This window comes from Anser cygnoides, chromosome 4 (assembly GCF_040182565.1).
Source record: "Anser cygnoides isolate HZ-2024a breed goose chromosome 4, Taihu_goose_T2T_genome, whole genome shotgun sequence".
In the NCBI taxonomy this organism is placed as follows: Eukaryota; Metazoa; Chordata; class Aves; order Anseriformes; family Anatidae; genus Anser; species Anser cygnoides.
Genome location: NC_089876.1, coordinates 33,888,286 through 33,902,738, shown reverse-complemented (window position 1 = coordinate 33,902,738; position 14,453 = coordinate 33,888,286). Strand labels below are relative to the sequence as shown.

The window sequence follows — 14,453 nt, the reverse complement described above, 5'->3', positions numbered from 1 at the left end:
TATCATGGTTACAATGTACAAATCAACCAGATAAAACACCTGAGTGCACTGAGTGCACCTGTCAGCAGTCACATTTTGTGTTCTTGTATTAACTGTATACTGTGTAATAGAAACAATATCGATATATGTGCTCTACTTGCTGTCGTTTTTATCAAATACTGTTATACTAATATGTATATATACTAAATTTTTTTTGCTCCATAAAGCCAGTATTTGTCCTTCGTGAAGGATTTCTCATATCTAAACTAATTACAGTTATATTCCTAATTTTTGATGATTTCAAATTATTTAAAAAAGGGTAAAAAAACAAAAACAAAAACAAAAAAAACTGCACCCTTTCTGGTTTCATTTTTGCTTAAGAGTCTCTCTGTCCAGATTGGTTTCTGTAGTGAGGACAAGGTTCATTAGCAGTTACGTTGCCTGCTATCACTCTGCAAAGATTTGATAGATTGTCTCAATCTTCCTGGTTCTTGTGCAGAATGAAATAAGGGACAAGTAGTCATCTGAAGGATTCTCTCAAAGAAACAAGGGATGGTCCCTTAAAAAATAAAAATGAATCAACTGAGATGAGTCCTATGGATCATAGCTTGAGCACATAAGACTTGACTGCTTGCGTTGCTTAGGACATCCTTTGGAACCTGACATTTAGCACAGAGATGAGGTGAAATGACCACTTGCTGCAGCAATTAACTAAGTACAGTGCACTGGCTGCCAGGCAATAAGCAATGTAAGTCATTATACCTGGTGTACTTGCCCCTTTTTGGGGCAGGAGACTAAGTCCATGAATATACCTCTATGCTGCTCAGCTGTGAGTAAACATGCCATCTGCTTCAATTTTAATAGCATAGAAACAATTAGATACTGAAATGTAACTTCTACTTGAGCTCTCTGACTTGCTCTGTATTAATACACATCTCTCAAGTGGTATATGATTTTCTAGATAGGGAAATCTGGGGTGGAATGGGGGAATGCAGGGAGGGGGAGTAATTTTTGTCCAGCACATTAGCTTTGCATTCATACTTTGTTCATACAGTACTCGATAGAAAGGGCCTTAAGCAATAACTGGAAATGGGGATCCTATCATGCCATCATATCTGAAGATAAAAGGTATTTGAAAGACATCTGTGACATTCAGGGTTAGGCGTGAATGTTAAGAGATGGGTATAAAACTTAATGAAGAAAATAAAACATGACATCTTTCCTAGTATTAATGGGGAACCGTGGCAGATCTGGTAATTGATTTTGTCCCTTTTTCTATATTAGGAGTCTGAAAACAGGGGCAATGCATCTTCTGCTGACTCCTGTGTAAAACCTATCTTGTTGCACATTTTTGAGACAGTTCATTGAAAGCTGATGCCTAAGTCGAGTTGCATTTCCTATTGATCAATGTTTGCTTGGTTCATTCACTGTTCAAATTATTGCCTAGATGCTTAATAGGCCACAACTTAAAGCACAGAGTTGCACAAGTGAATATGCTTCTGTCCACATGTTGTCTTTTATTTTTTGTGTTTTCAAAGCTGTCCATAACATTCTCCATGGGAATGGGGAAGGCTATCTTAGCTAGCAAAGGTAGGGGAGGGTGTTTGAGTAAGATTTTGGCTGATGCATCTCTAGTGACACCTTGTGGGATGTTTTACAGAATCTTCTATAACTCTCCTTTTTACCTCTTTTTTGAGGCATAAATAAACTGAAAGGCTTATTTGACAAAAAGTTGTCCACATACTCCACATGAGATATATTTACCTTTCTGCACCAGTTTAGAGGTTTTGCCTTGTTTGTTTGTTTTGGTTTTGCTTGTTTGTTTTTCTCCTCCAGGACTGGCATTGTAACTTTTAGTTAGTAGGATAAAATAAATACACAACCAAGATGCTATTTGGCAATTAAGGACAGCAGAGAACTGAAAGATGATACTTGGTTTGTCAGATTTTCATGGTGACTGCTGGATTTTCATTCAGTACATTTTCTGGAATTGCTACCTTATAAGCCAGATGTTCAGGTTTAAAACTGAGGTTTAAGAACTGATGCAGCAAATTAATTGAATTAATCTTTCCTCAGAATAGTACATTTGTTTCTCTGTTTTTTAAATTGATGTTATATACAGTACTCTTCACAAAACACCTGAAAACAATTACTGTTCTTACTGAATTCTCTGTTTACATAATCAGACCCCCCGGTGCTGCACTCTGGAACAAAAAGTACCAAAACAGTTAGCTGATCTTTTGCAAACAGCAGTTAAAGTGGAATCTCTGTAAACAGCATTTTGGCTCTTGATTTTTGTCAGACCATTTTTATTTATTTTTTTCTTCCTAGGGTGAAAGGATGAAGTCAATTGAAACAACATCCCCTTGTAGACTCAGCTAGTAATTAATTCAACAGGACTTCAAATTAGACTGTTCCTCTGATGAAATATTCTCAGCAAAAAGAGGTAGAAATAATGCACTTGAAATAAGTAGGTCCTGTGAACTATAACTGACATTCTAGCTTCATTTTTCCTTGAAACATCAAACCCACTACAGACGAGCACAAACACACACAAAAGGCATATTTCAGTGTTCAAAGCGCTTTGGCATGCTTTCTCAACTATTTCTTTATTTTTTCTTTTATTTTTTTCATGTTTTACACTGAGCCAGGTAAGATGGTAACTGCCTTTCACTTGTTTAGCTTTGAAATCTAGAAACACGGCAGACTTGAAAGCCTATTACAGTTTCACCTTCCCTGGCTATGTGCCACTAAAGCTGTTCCTAGAACCTGAGAACTTCCAGTGAACTTTAATCTGTGAGAGAGATGAGCTGAATGTTGCATTTTTTTCTCAGAAAGACATGAGTGTCATGAAAAATAAGAGTTGGATGCTTGTTTCTGCTCCAGTGAATTCAACGGTGACCTTTACCTTTCAGTTCAGTGGCTTCAGGACCATCCTGTAGATGCAGGACAGCTGCAGGGTAGAGGAGAGGGCTGGAGAAGGCCATTCCCAACGGTGCTGAAAGCCCAGGTGTGCATAGGTGAGGAGGTGAACTGGGGCGGTGGAGAGAACAAGGTAAGTGGTAAAACTAGCTGTCATTTCTTTTGCATGCAAACATTTGAGAAAATGAATGTTTTGCTGAGTGAAGTCACTGTTGCATGCCAGAAATAGCAGTCCTGTGTGCATGTGACATACCTGCTTAAAACAAACAAAAAAATCTATTATAGGCCCTTCTTTAAAATAGAAATAACTTTTAGTAAAGAGTAAGATTTAATTATGATCATAAAATAATAAGAGAAATAGCAGATTCATTGTTTTTATTCAGTGGTTTCACTGAATATGCCTTTGGAATTTCTGCTTCTCTTGCTTCTGTCTTGCATAGGCAGCATTTTGTTTGTTCTTTGCTGTTATTGCTGGACAATTTGGTGCCAAGTTATTTTTCTAATCTTCACAGTCAATGTGTTGACTTCTGTAATTACAAGACGTAGCTTTGTTATATAAAATGCAATTGACTGGGCTGACAGAATGATGAGTATCTGGTTCCTAGTTAATACCCTGAAAAACATACCTGGCCTATATAAAATGGTCTCAATGGAATTATTTTTATCCATTATTTTCTTAATAAATGCTAATAACTTCTGTGAAGGTAATGTATTTCATAATGAATTTCCCTTTCCTGCAGTGCTTTAAGGTTGACTTAGATGTTTTCTTCAGTACAATTCTGAAAACTGCTGCAAACTCTGGAGATACAAACCTCAACCTGATCCCTCTAGCTATTTGTCTTACATGCTAAGTATACCAAAAATATTTTAAATGCCTGTTGGTGATGCTAAATAAAGGCATGGGAAAATACCAAAATAGGAGGATTGAAGAACAACAGAATTCCCTTCACTTGAATCAATATATGACATTACTGAGTTAACTAACCCAACTGAACTAAAAAATGCAAGTTGCAAAATGATATTGGTTTCTGTCACGAATGGTGTATTTTATATTTGATGTTAAACAAATATACTCAGGCTCCTTCTAGTGGATGTATATCTGGTATTTGGTCAATTCAGTTTGCTGGTTTGATTGTGAGTTTTCCCCACAAGCTCTGTCATTTGGTTAGGCACCACGGGAGAGAAAGAACTACTGGGAGCTCTGATCCCAGAGCAGATTGCCAATGAGTGTGGGTGGTTTCTCCATCTATTTTTTTTTCCTTGTTTTTTTACACGTATGCTTAGTTATAGATGAATTTTGAAACTAGTTGCAATAGTTTTCCAGAAGTGAAGCAGTAATATTAGCCTGGAGAAGAACAAGCAAGTAGAAGCTATGCTACAAAAGCACTCTGAAGCAGGTAGACAACTGGGATTGCAAAGTGAGATGCTGCCTGGAGGGCAGGCACGTGGGCGTTCAATCCACGGATGTCATCTTTGTCCAACATAAAGTCTGTTTCGCTTGGCTGGGGTGGAGAGGGGAGAGAACAGTTATCCCCCATCTGGATTACATGATTTAACAAAATTGTAGTAATGGTTGGGGCCTTCTTAACAGGATATGTTTTCAGAAGAACGCTGGCTTACTGATTGAAGCTCTTCGCAGGTCTAACTAAGAATGAGGGAGGACTGAGCTGCCCCTGCAAGGGGTTGCACAAGGGGTGGAGGTGAGGAGGATGCTGACCCCGGGTGCTGCTCTGTAGCAGTTCAGCAACTGTCTGAGAGGAATATGCAGCAAGGGCACCAAAGGATGTCCTTGAGGCTGTTCCTTCCTGACACCTGACTCTCGTTTTGCTTGGGGGTAAGCAGGCCGGGGTGCCCAGCTTACCCCGGGGTGCCCAGCTTACCCCGTGGTGTACAGGGTGGAGGGGGGAGCAAATGGGCAGCAGGTTCCAGTATTCCCCTGTGCCTCATTTTGCCTGGAAGTGTACTCCTCTGTTCTCAGTGTACTCCTTTGCAAGTGGGGGCTGAAGTTCTTGTCCTATGTGTGTGAAGAGGGGCAAAGGAAAGGCTAGCTGTTGCTTAAGCTAGAGTGCCTGAGTCATCTGGATACTGGCTGATCTAAGGCCAGTAGCTGTGTGTCCTCCTCCTTCCCTTTGGCCCCAGTATTTGTCCTCTTCTCATTTTTACTAGAAACTTAATTCTGCACCCAGTCGAAGTGTTGTAAATAGTATGTATCTGCAGAAGAGTTTTTGAAAACAGTAATTAAATAAAAACAACTTTTTTTTTTAAAGAAAATTTATAACCAATTTACCTAGGCTTACAGGTGAGGAAACTTTAGTGTGGGAAATATAGTAAGATAAATCTTCTGAAGAGTGGTTGGAGAGCAATGCTGGAAAAAAATAATGTACAAGACTAACTGTTCCTTTCATGCCCAGCAGAATGTTTTATCTGTGTTTTTATAAAACCATGAATGTGTATCTAGCTTGGTCCTTTGCTGACTGAGAAGAAGGCACCAGAAACTTGTCTTTGAGAAAATGCTATGGATTCTCTTTCAGCCAAGCACAGCTGTATTGATTTTTGCTTCGTCTAAACACACAGCTTTTCTTTTCCTTGCATTCCATTCTTAATTCTCCCTGTCCTTTCCTTAGCCACCCCAGGCCATCTTGCTTCTGTGGGGTTGTGTGATTAGGCTTTTAACTCATGTCCTTGATTCCATTGCTAGTTTTCTTTGTTTCCATGTCTTTCTCTATATGCAGGCATTGAACCACCTGAGAAGAAGTAAAAAAGAGGTTTTTAATAGCTGGATCTAGAAGTCAGTCCAATAAGGCCTGTTAAAATAAAAAGCCATTCTCAAAAGCATCCTGTGAATGAAAAACAATTTTACAAAGAGAGGTGTCTGAGCTTTTCTAATTTAGTAGTCATTAAGATTTCACAAACAATTTGGTGGAAGTGTTGGCCCAGTTCTACAGCAGCTGCTTATGAAATAAAGCTGTTGATGTGCTTCATACTGCTTTCATTTTAATTAACATGTACTTGCTTACCTTTTTTTAATTTTTTGTTCCCTCTACCATTTGAAAGTGAGTCCTTTGAATCATCAATTACGTAGTTTTTCAGCGCTGATAGAAGCAGAGGATGGTGTGACTTTCTGGTATTGCCTCCTGTTGCCACCTCTGTAGTGATGAAGTTATGCAGTTAATCTCGGTACAAAGACGATAGCTAAACACAACCATGCTCGGCAGCAGTCAGAGGACTCTGTATAGTACGAATGTGAAGCTGTGCGACTTTCTTAGGCGTTCTGCACGGAAGTAGACAGGCAGTGTGACTCGGTGAGGTAGCAGCGTGATTTAGTGGCAGAACAACCCTGTGTTTCATCCTCGGCCTGCTGGTGATCTTCCTCCCCGTAACACGGCACCAGTGCAAATGTACTGGTGTGCCACTGCTCTGTGGGAGCCTCACTTGCTGGGCCATCACACAGTTATTCGAAATCCTGATTCCTGGAGTTTCGTAGCCAAGGCAGAAGGTGTCCCATGCTCTCACAGCCTACATATGAAACATCCCACACAGTTCGTAACCACCCTCCTGCTTTCACTGTGTGTGGGGGAGTTTATCTTTACTAGAAACAGTAATTGCAAAAATGACCTTCATACTTACTGAAAGCGCTAGACTGCTCCACTCTGACTCATGGAAGGGAGCCCAGATATTGGGTAACGGCTTGCTTCTTGATAATCCATTTCTCTGTCGTCTTGTGCAATAGTTGAAACAAAGGCTAGTTCTGTGTCGGATTCGGTGTTGTAGGTGACGCATAGAGCCGCTCTGTCTTTGCCAGAATCTAGGATGAAGTGAAAAACTACAAAACCGCTGCTGACTGATGAAAGCAGCCTTGCGTTGGCTCAGCTGGGTTTCAGAGCGACGGCTCAAATTTCGGCGTGTCTTCTGGTTTCAGTTTTAGAATAACAAATCCAGTTCAGTTCATGCACATCCAGTTGAAATAAAAGCCACTGCTTTTATTCTCTAATCATTTTGCCTCCCTAGTGGATCCTTGGTCTTCCTCTTTACTGTTTTCTTAGATGATTTTTGTTTTTTTTGTCATGTTCATCGGTGTTTTACTTCAGCAGGAAATCCCCTTTTTAAAATGCTATGTAATGAGTCACTACCTCTGTTTGCTTCAAGCTGAAGGGGATTCCAACTATTAAATTGTATTATTGCTAAATATAATCCTGTTCCATTGTGTAGGTTGTAGTTTGAAACAGAGAGAGGTTTGCGGAAGTAGTAGGTTAAACAAGCAACGTTGTTGTCAGTTTTGTTTATTAAACTGGAGATTAATGGCAATTCCAGTAAGAAGTAAGCAGGTTAGAGGTTTAATAGATCAACACATGTTTCAAATTGAAAAAATTACTCAGCAGTTATGAATCTCTGAAGATCTATAGGGCTGGGCTGTGGGGAGAAACAACAAAAAAAAAACCCAAAAACAGTGCATAAAAGCTTGTGAGTTCCCAGTAATGAATATTAGGATCTGTTCAGCAAGAAGCATGATCTGGTTTGGGGTTTTGTGTATGTTTGGATTCAAAATTTAATTGCTCTGATTTCTTCTTTACTCTGGCGTGGAAAAATGCTTTGAATTTTTTTCACTACAGATCTGAGTATCTCTGTCTGTATTACTGCTGTTTTAGCCCACGTTGCTTTAAGTTGCCATCTTCTGAAACCCTCATCTACCACATTCTGTGATCTGGAGTGATGCTGCGACTCGATTAATCACCTTTCAAGACTGTGTGTGCATACAGGAGATGGAAATTTAAAATTGCAATAGCCTTTAGTCCAGCCATGTCATGCATATACAGATATGCAGGCATTTCGGGTGTATTCACAGGACAATTGATTTGCTTCCCCTTTCAGCTCCAGATTTCCTTCCTTATTTTCAGTATTTACCTGAGAGCTTCTACAGGCTCTGTAATACAGACTCTCCTGTCCTGCTGGTGACATCTACCTTTGTGCTACATGAGATGGCTTGCTCTCTGCTGCTTCCAGACTTGGAAATACCTCCTTTTATTTTTATATATATAAATATTTATAGATAATATATAAATATATATTTATATTGTGGCATCCCTGCCTATGGCGGGGGGGTTGGAACTAGATGGTCTTTAAGGTCCCTTCCTACCCGAGCCACTCTATGAGATATATATATGTATATATATATATATACACACACACATATATATAAATACACACACACACACGCATATTATATTCTTGACCCTTTCTAGTTTTATCTGTCATTTAAACAGAACTCAGCAATTCCAATTTCTAAGTTATCTAAAATACCTCTTCCTCCCCACCCCCCAGTGCACCATTTAAAAGCAAGTCGTATCAATATCTTCATTATCATATGGAAGGGGGTGGTTACATGTAGAGATGCGGTGGTTATTAAGCATTGAAAAGGAACCATGATGTTGCTGAAGGCCCCACAGTAACACTTGAATTTAAAAAGAGTCCCACTACTGGTTTTACAGCTTATTGCTGTAAAGGAAATAAGTTAATAAAAGCCACAAAGTTGTACAATTTCCCATAGCCTTTGACTAATGCTTTTAGAGAAAGAACATTAAAAAAATAGCCTTAGCTGAAGGTGAGGGGATTTCCTTAGGAAGAATGCTTTTAAGGGGCATTGCTCTGAAACCATAACCTCAGGAGTCATTTTCTAACAGTGAGGAACATCTGCCGAGATGAATGGGAGACTAGAGACAGCTCAATCCCCAAACTACTTTTGGGCTTTACCTTTTTTCAAAGGTATTTAGGTGCTAAAGACTGAGTTTTATAGCAATAATCTAAAATGTCTCATTTGCTTAGCTATGGTCCTCTTAGGGCAACAGGACCAAAAGAGCCGGGCTGCTCCACAGGATAGAAAAACTCAAACCCTGCATCGCAAACCAGAGCAGCGTGGTGCAGATACACTCAGGTGGGTCAGTCTGGAGTCACTCTGGGTCTGAGAGCTGACCAGCTTGGCCAGTACAGGTCAGGCTGCTCCAGGGAAGGTCCTAAATGAGTAACACTGGGCTTCCCATTTACACAGTGCAGCTGAGGTTGTCTTAGGGTCGGTCCAGCGACCTAGACTGTCTCACGTGATGCTGAGCAGAAGCTGCTGCTAAGCTCCACCACAGTGCAACACCCACACGGATCTGGGGTTCACATTTTGAAACTAGTACTCCATTTGTCTTGTTTGAATAATACTCTCATATAGATTAAATCTGTCTGATTTGTAGAAGTTCAGTATGCCTTTTAGAGAAATTATGGTGAACTAAAGCTGAATGTTTGTTAGCATTTGTAAGACAGTAATGGAACATTTATTGGACTAACTTGCTCTCTACTGTGATTTAAGGCTTCTTGAAAAATAGGATGCTCAGAGAGGTATTGCAAAGGTTTAGAGTGAGGTTATAATTAATAGGTAATATATTTATCCTTACTTTGTAAAGTAATCTGTACTTGACTTTTTTAGGTCATGATTGCAGGGGAAGTACATAGAGGAAGTAAAACTGCTTGCTATAGCCTCCTAGTGCTCCAAGCACTTGGCTTTTTTTTTTTTTCTTAGAGGAGAAAAAAAAAAAAAGCAACCTTATCTCCACTACAGCAAATGGCTTTTCCTTACAACATTTAAAAAATTAATCATTTTAACAACCTTTTTCTTTAGTGTTCAAAGAATTTTTTACCTTGCTCTTGATTGTTCCCCAATGCTTATACACTGCCTCTGTCTATGTTTTATGAGCAAATCTGAATAGCACAGGGGTACGGCTTCCATAAAATTCAGGTCATATGAGGTGGAAATAGCAACCTAAGTTCAGGAGTTCCTTCATTTTTATAGTTCTTTCTTTTAGTAACAGGAAACAGCTCTAAGGCAGTTTTCTTGTAGGGTGATGTATGGGAATGCTTGCTTTGATAGATTTTTTTGTTGTTGTTGTCTGTGTGCATATGTTATGGGGAGCTGTATTAGAAATGTTTGGATCTGGCTTCTAACAGTGAGAGAACTCTCCCTCTAATGTGGGTATTAGCTTTACCACACACACTTGTATGTCTTGCAAAACCATATAGTGAAATTGTAAGCAGATATTATTCTTGATTTTACAAAAAGGGAAAATTAGATTCATATGCTTTCTGGGGGGGACAGGGGACTTCCTCTGTCTGTTATGATGAGTATTAGTGGTTGTGAAAAAAAGGTCATCAGGTCTTTCAGAGAGCCTAGAAAGAGTACAATTCTCATCTGAAATGTAGTGGACATGTCACCATTCACCATCCTCCTCTGCTGCAAAGTGCCTTTCTTCCTGTCCACCAACAACCAGGCTACCTCCTATGAGATGCCTTTATTTCCACTGTTTGCCCTTGGTCAGCTGCAAGCATGGCCCAGGAGAAGGTATCTTCCTTTATTAAGCTATCTGGGCAATAGCAAACAGCTAGCTCTTACCGGGTACATCAGACCTTACTTCCTTTTCCTTTTCCTTTTCTTTTTTTTTTTTTTTTTTTTAACTCAGGCTCTCGTATGTCATCTGCTCAGTTGACAATTTACAACCTATAAGAGTGATGTTAGTAAGCTTAGCCTGTCATTATCAACTGTTCAATGGAGGGGCTTTTTTTGTGCAGTACTGTTTGATATTATTCTGTATTGCCCTGTTCAGTATCTTTCTAGAGTTTCCTAACCATGATCATCAGGTTCCAATAATGCTTTAATTAATGTGACCAAAACCTCTGTTGTGATTGAATTTCAGGATGATCCCTGTGTACAGAGCAACAAGCAAACGCAGTGAAGAGTGGCTAGTTTTTTTTTTTTAAGTATTTAAGTATTTTTTAGTCATTTTAAAACACTTTTGTATGACCTATTTTAGAAACATGGCATAGCATAATGAGTGTGTGCCTTACCCTTAGGGTGGGCAGCAATAGTGTTTGTGACAATCCTTCATTTTTTCCACTATCTTCAGCTCAGCCTTGAATGTCTTGCAGTCTGTCCTTGGACTTTACTTTCGAGGCATCCAATGTTTCAGGTGAACTTGCAGTTTTTGGCAGCCCCTGAATCTGGAAGCAAATGCTTTGTCTCATCCAAAAGACACCTAACGGTCCCTGTGGGGTAAAGTCATGTTTCCAACAAACCAGTAGATGTTGCTTTAAAACTTCAGTGATGTGTAGTGTGGGAAACTTATTACGGCTTCAGAGTTGACTTTTCTCTCTTGTTAATTGGGAAGCAGGTTAAACTCTGTGTGGATAGGAAAGAAAGCTTTCTGAAGCTTATGTAGACAGAGAAATTCTTTTCATGGAGGATTCAGACATTGCCTAAAATCAGGTTTAATTCCACTTCAAGACAAAATTTAAACACTGCAATATTTCAGTAAGAAAAACCGCAATGGCTGAATCCAATGGGTGGACAACCAGCTGGGGAAAAAGGCGGACATTTTGGCCAGAAAAAGGGATTTGTATTCAAACTTCCCTGCTGCTAAACTGTGTACTTAAAGGTCATGGAACTGACAAATGTCAGGGAAGTAATGCTCTCCTGGCCTGCTTTAAAGCCTGTTTTCAATTTCTGGCTACTGCTCTCAGTGTTGTAGAGGTGGAGGTGAAAGACCAGGTCCATTGGAAAAACATGGAAGCATACCAACTGATTTCAAAAAGGACCAGGCTGTACACTTGCAGTAGAAGTTTACAGGGAAGATGTTGGACTTGGGGATGAGGAGCACTGACATCCCTCTCGATCATAATCTGAGGTGGCAATTGACTTACAAATAAAGAGCTGTGTGGTTGGATGGAAGTGAGACCATTGCTGTCATCTCTCCTTACCTTGCTAACGTATCAACTTCCTGAACTTCTTCATGAAAATCCAGTGAAATAGGGAAAATCCATAAAAATATGTTTGAGTAATAATAAAGAATTGATTGAATCACCATCCAAGACCTCATAAAGTAGCTGTGGCCTTTCCAGTTTTTCCATAAGGAAGGGAGAATTTGTTGTGGGTGGTCTTTCTTTTGTGGCTAAGCAGTAAGCCACACAAGGAGCAGGAATAGAGTCGGTGGGAAGTGCTCTGACTTCTTGTACATCTCAGGCAAAACCCGACAGAGTCCAAACCTAAATCAAAGCTGTTCACTAACATTTAGGTTAGAACTGGCTAGCAGTATGTTCCTCTCCAGGAAGGTCACTTCTGTGAGCACAAAAATGTATTTCAACTCTGTATCAAGTGTGGACAAGATGCACCCACACCATTAACTGAGTTTTCATCAAAAACATGACAGCTAGGACTGACTGCCTTGTGTTGTTGCTTCTTGATTTGGGGCATCTGAGTCTGTTTAAAAAATATACAAATAAAAATGATGATAGCAACCAATCTATTTCTGTGAGTGAAGCAGAAGAGTGTTTTAGCTTGACAAAAATGTAAGTGCGTGGGAGTGGTTCTCATTCATGCACCAAAAAGAGGAGGACAGCTGTAGACAGCCAGTGAGTAACATTGATGTCGACAACAGCAAGCTGCCTTTGTTCAGCAAGATGAGTTCTTAATGCCCTAAGTGTGGTATCAAAGTATAAACTTAAAAACTAAGTCTCAGAAACTTCCTGTATGGCAGATCTGTATTCAGCTTCTTTTCCAGAATAGCAGAGTTCTAAACTGTTTTGAGCACTTTGATTTTTTTTTCTTTTTCCAATCTCTGTTCTTCCTTGTAGCGATGTCTTCTCAATAATACTTACATGGCAATTAAGCCCTTTACAAGTCACCTAGGATCCGGTACTTTAAGCTGCTGTCTTTACATTATATTAAATTTTCTCTAACTCATTTCCTTATTTTTCCCATATGGAAAGCCCTTACATGAACAGTTCTTTAGTGGACGATAAAATAATTTGAATGGCAGCCATCCAATCTGGACTTTCTATAGATAAGTGGCTTGGGTATGCATGAGAAGCAATGAATTTTTTATTATTCAGGCACGTTATGATGTAGCCAAAGGGGCTTTCCTCTTCTGAATGGGGGAGCAGGGAGGTCAGGTAAAAAGATGCATGTGTGATTTCTGCTTTACCCCCATGATTTTCCACTGGAGGTTAAGAGAAAGGGTTCCCCCTTCAATTTTTCCATTGACTACTTTTCTCTGCCTCCACAAAACATTTTGTTGTGCCTACCTTGTGGTGGTGAAAATGGCATTATGTTCATGCCACTAGTGTTTATTCAGAGTTCAGAATGAAACAGACTGTGTGAGCCAAGGTGGCTGCTAAACTGGCATTAACAGGATGGGAAAAGCCCACATTTTCATCTTGGATTCTTTGGAATGACTTAGAAATGTTTGTAAACATTTTACATTTTCTTTGAGGAGTGGCATATTTGGCTACTTCTATTTTTTTTTCAGCCTTCCAGATAAGAAGGCACCTGATCTTTAAGGCTTAACTGTCCCAGCTTTACCTGGTCTTGGACTAGAAGAGATCTGATTACTCCTGGTCTCTCTGGAAGAAACCACAGCAGTGCAGTTGAACAGGTGATGGATATTAAATGCAGGAACAGTACACATGGAAAGATTTAATTTAGCTCTATCGTTGCTTAGCTGACATATGTCAACAAAATGACAACAACAACCCACTGAACTATGTCCAGTCCCATAGCGATTAAGCATGTTGGTCAGTCCAAAGTCAAAAGCTGTGTTTTAGTGCAGAGAAAGCCAAAAAACATAGAAGGCTAGATTTGCTGTATTTTTTGTGAAGGCATTACTGAGGAAGAAGAGATGTTATTCCCTTGTTACTTCATTAGCTGGTGGAAGAAGCATTTCCCCTCAGATGCGTATCTCTTGGCTTCAGTTTCTTTTGCTGCTTGGAAGGATCTGGGTACATGTCATTTGTCTCAAAGATAGTGCTCTAACGGCTTGCTACTGAGCTTTTGCTGGTGGGTTGCTTTCAACCTCCCCTGAGGAGGCTGTTCTGCTTTTTATAAGCACTTATATATAACTAAACTAGTGATCAGAGCAAGAAAAAGTGGGCTGATGTAAAGCTGAGTGAGTAGGCTGCTGTTCTGAGAGGAGGAAGATATTAGAGCTTTTTAAAATTTTTTTTTTTAACCAGATAGACAGTAAATCTGAACTCTGGCAAAAGTCTGAAAGTCTGAACCGTCAAGCTAAAGTCATTAACATTTTCCCCAACAAACCAACAGCAAATACTTCACACACAGTGAAGACTGTTACTGCAAAAGAATAGAGAAATTGCTCTAACTCCAGCAGTTAAAACACTTATCCAGGAGGTGCAAACACAGTTAAACTCCCTTCAGGCAGGAGAAAGAGTTGAGCCTTGGTCTCCCACATCCTGACCCTAGCCTGTTGTTCTCCTCTGCTATAGTTGCAAATGCCTGCTGCAAATAGTTTTGTTTCAACAGGGAATTGGACACGAATTTGCAAATGATTATTGTGTGTGTGCATGTGAGAGGCAGAGGGTAAATGGTTTGACAGAGAAAGATATACCCTACTCTGCTGAGCAACTGTGATATTTCTGCTAGGAGGATGAAAATGCTTCCAGGGCAGTTAAATCACTGGTATCTCCAGTGCAGAAGACAACAGCAGCCTCCTAAAAATGCTAGAAAGGTA

The 14,453-nt window shown here is 39.7% G+C and overlaps 1 protein-coding gene across 6 annotated transcripts in view; it reads left to right on the top strand.

Moving 5' to 3' along the window:
- The first annotated feature begins 2,990 nt into the window (after nucleotides 1-2,990).
- The window catches only part of TNIP3 (TNFAIP3 interacting protein 3), a 71,904-nt gene continuing 60,441 nt past the window's right edge, over nucleotides 2,991-14,453 (top strand). For 5 of the 6 annotated variants that reach the window (XM_048074367.2, XM_048074365.2, XM_048074364.2 and 2 more), the window contains exon 1: nucleotides 2,994-3,034. The gene's annotated coding sequence lies outside the window, so the exon portion shown is untranslated. Of the gene's footprint in view, nucleotides 3,035-14,453 lie in introns of all 6 variants that reach the window. The other variant, XM_013201841.3, reaches the window with a different exon arrangement.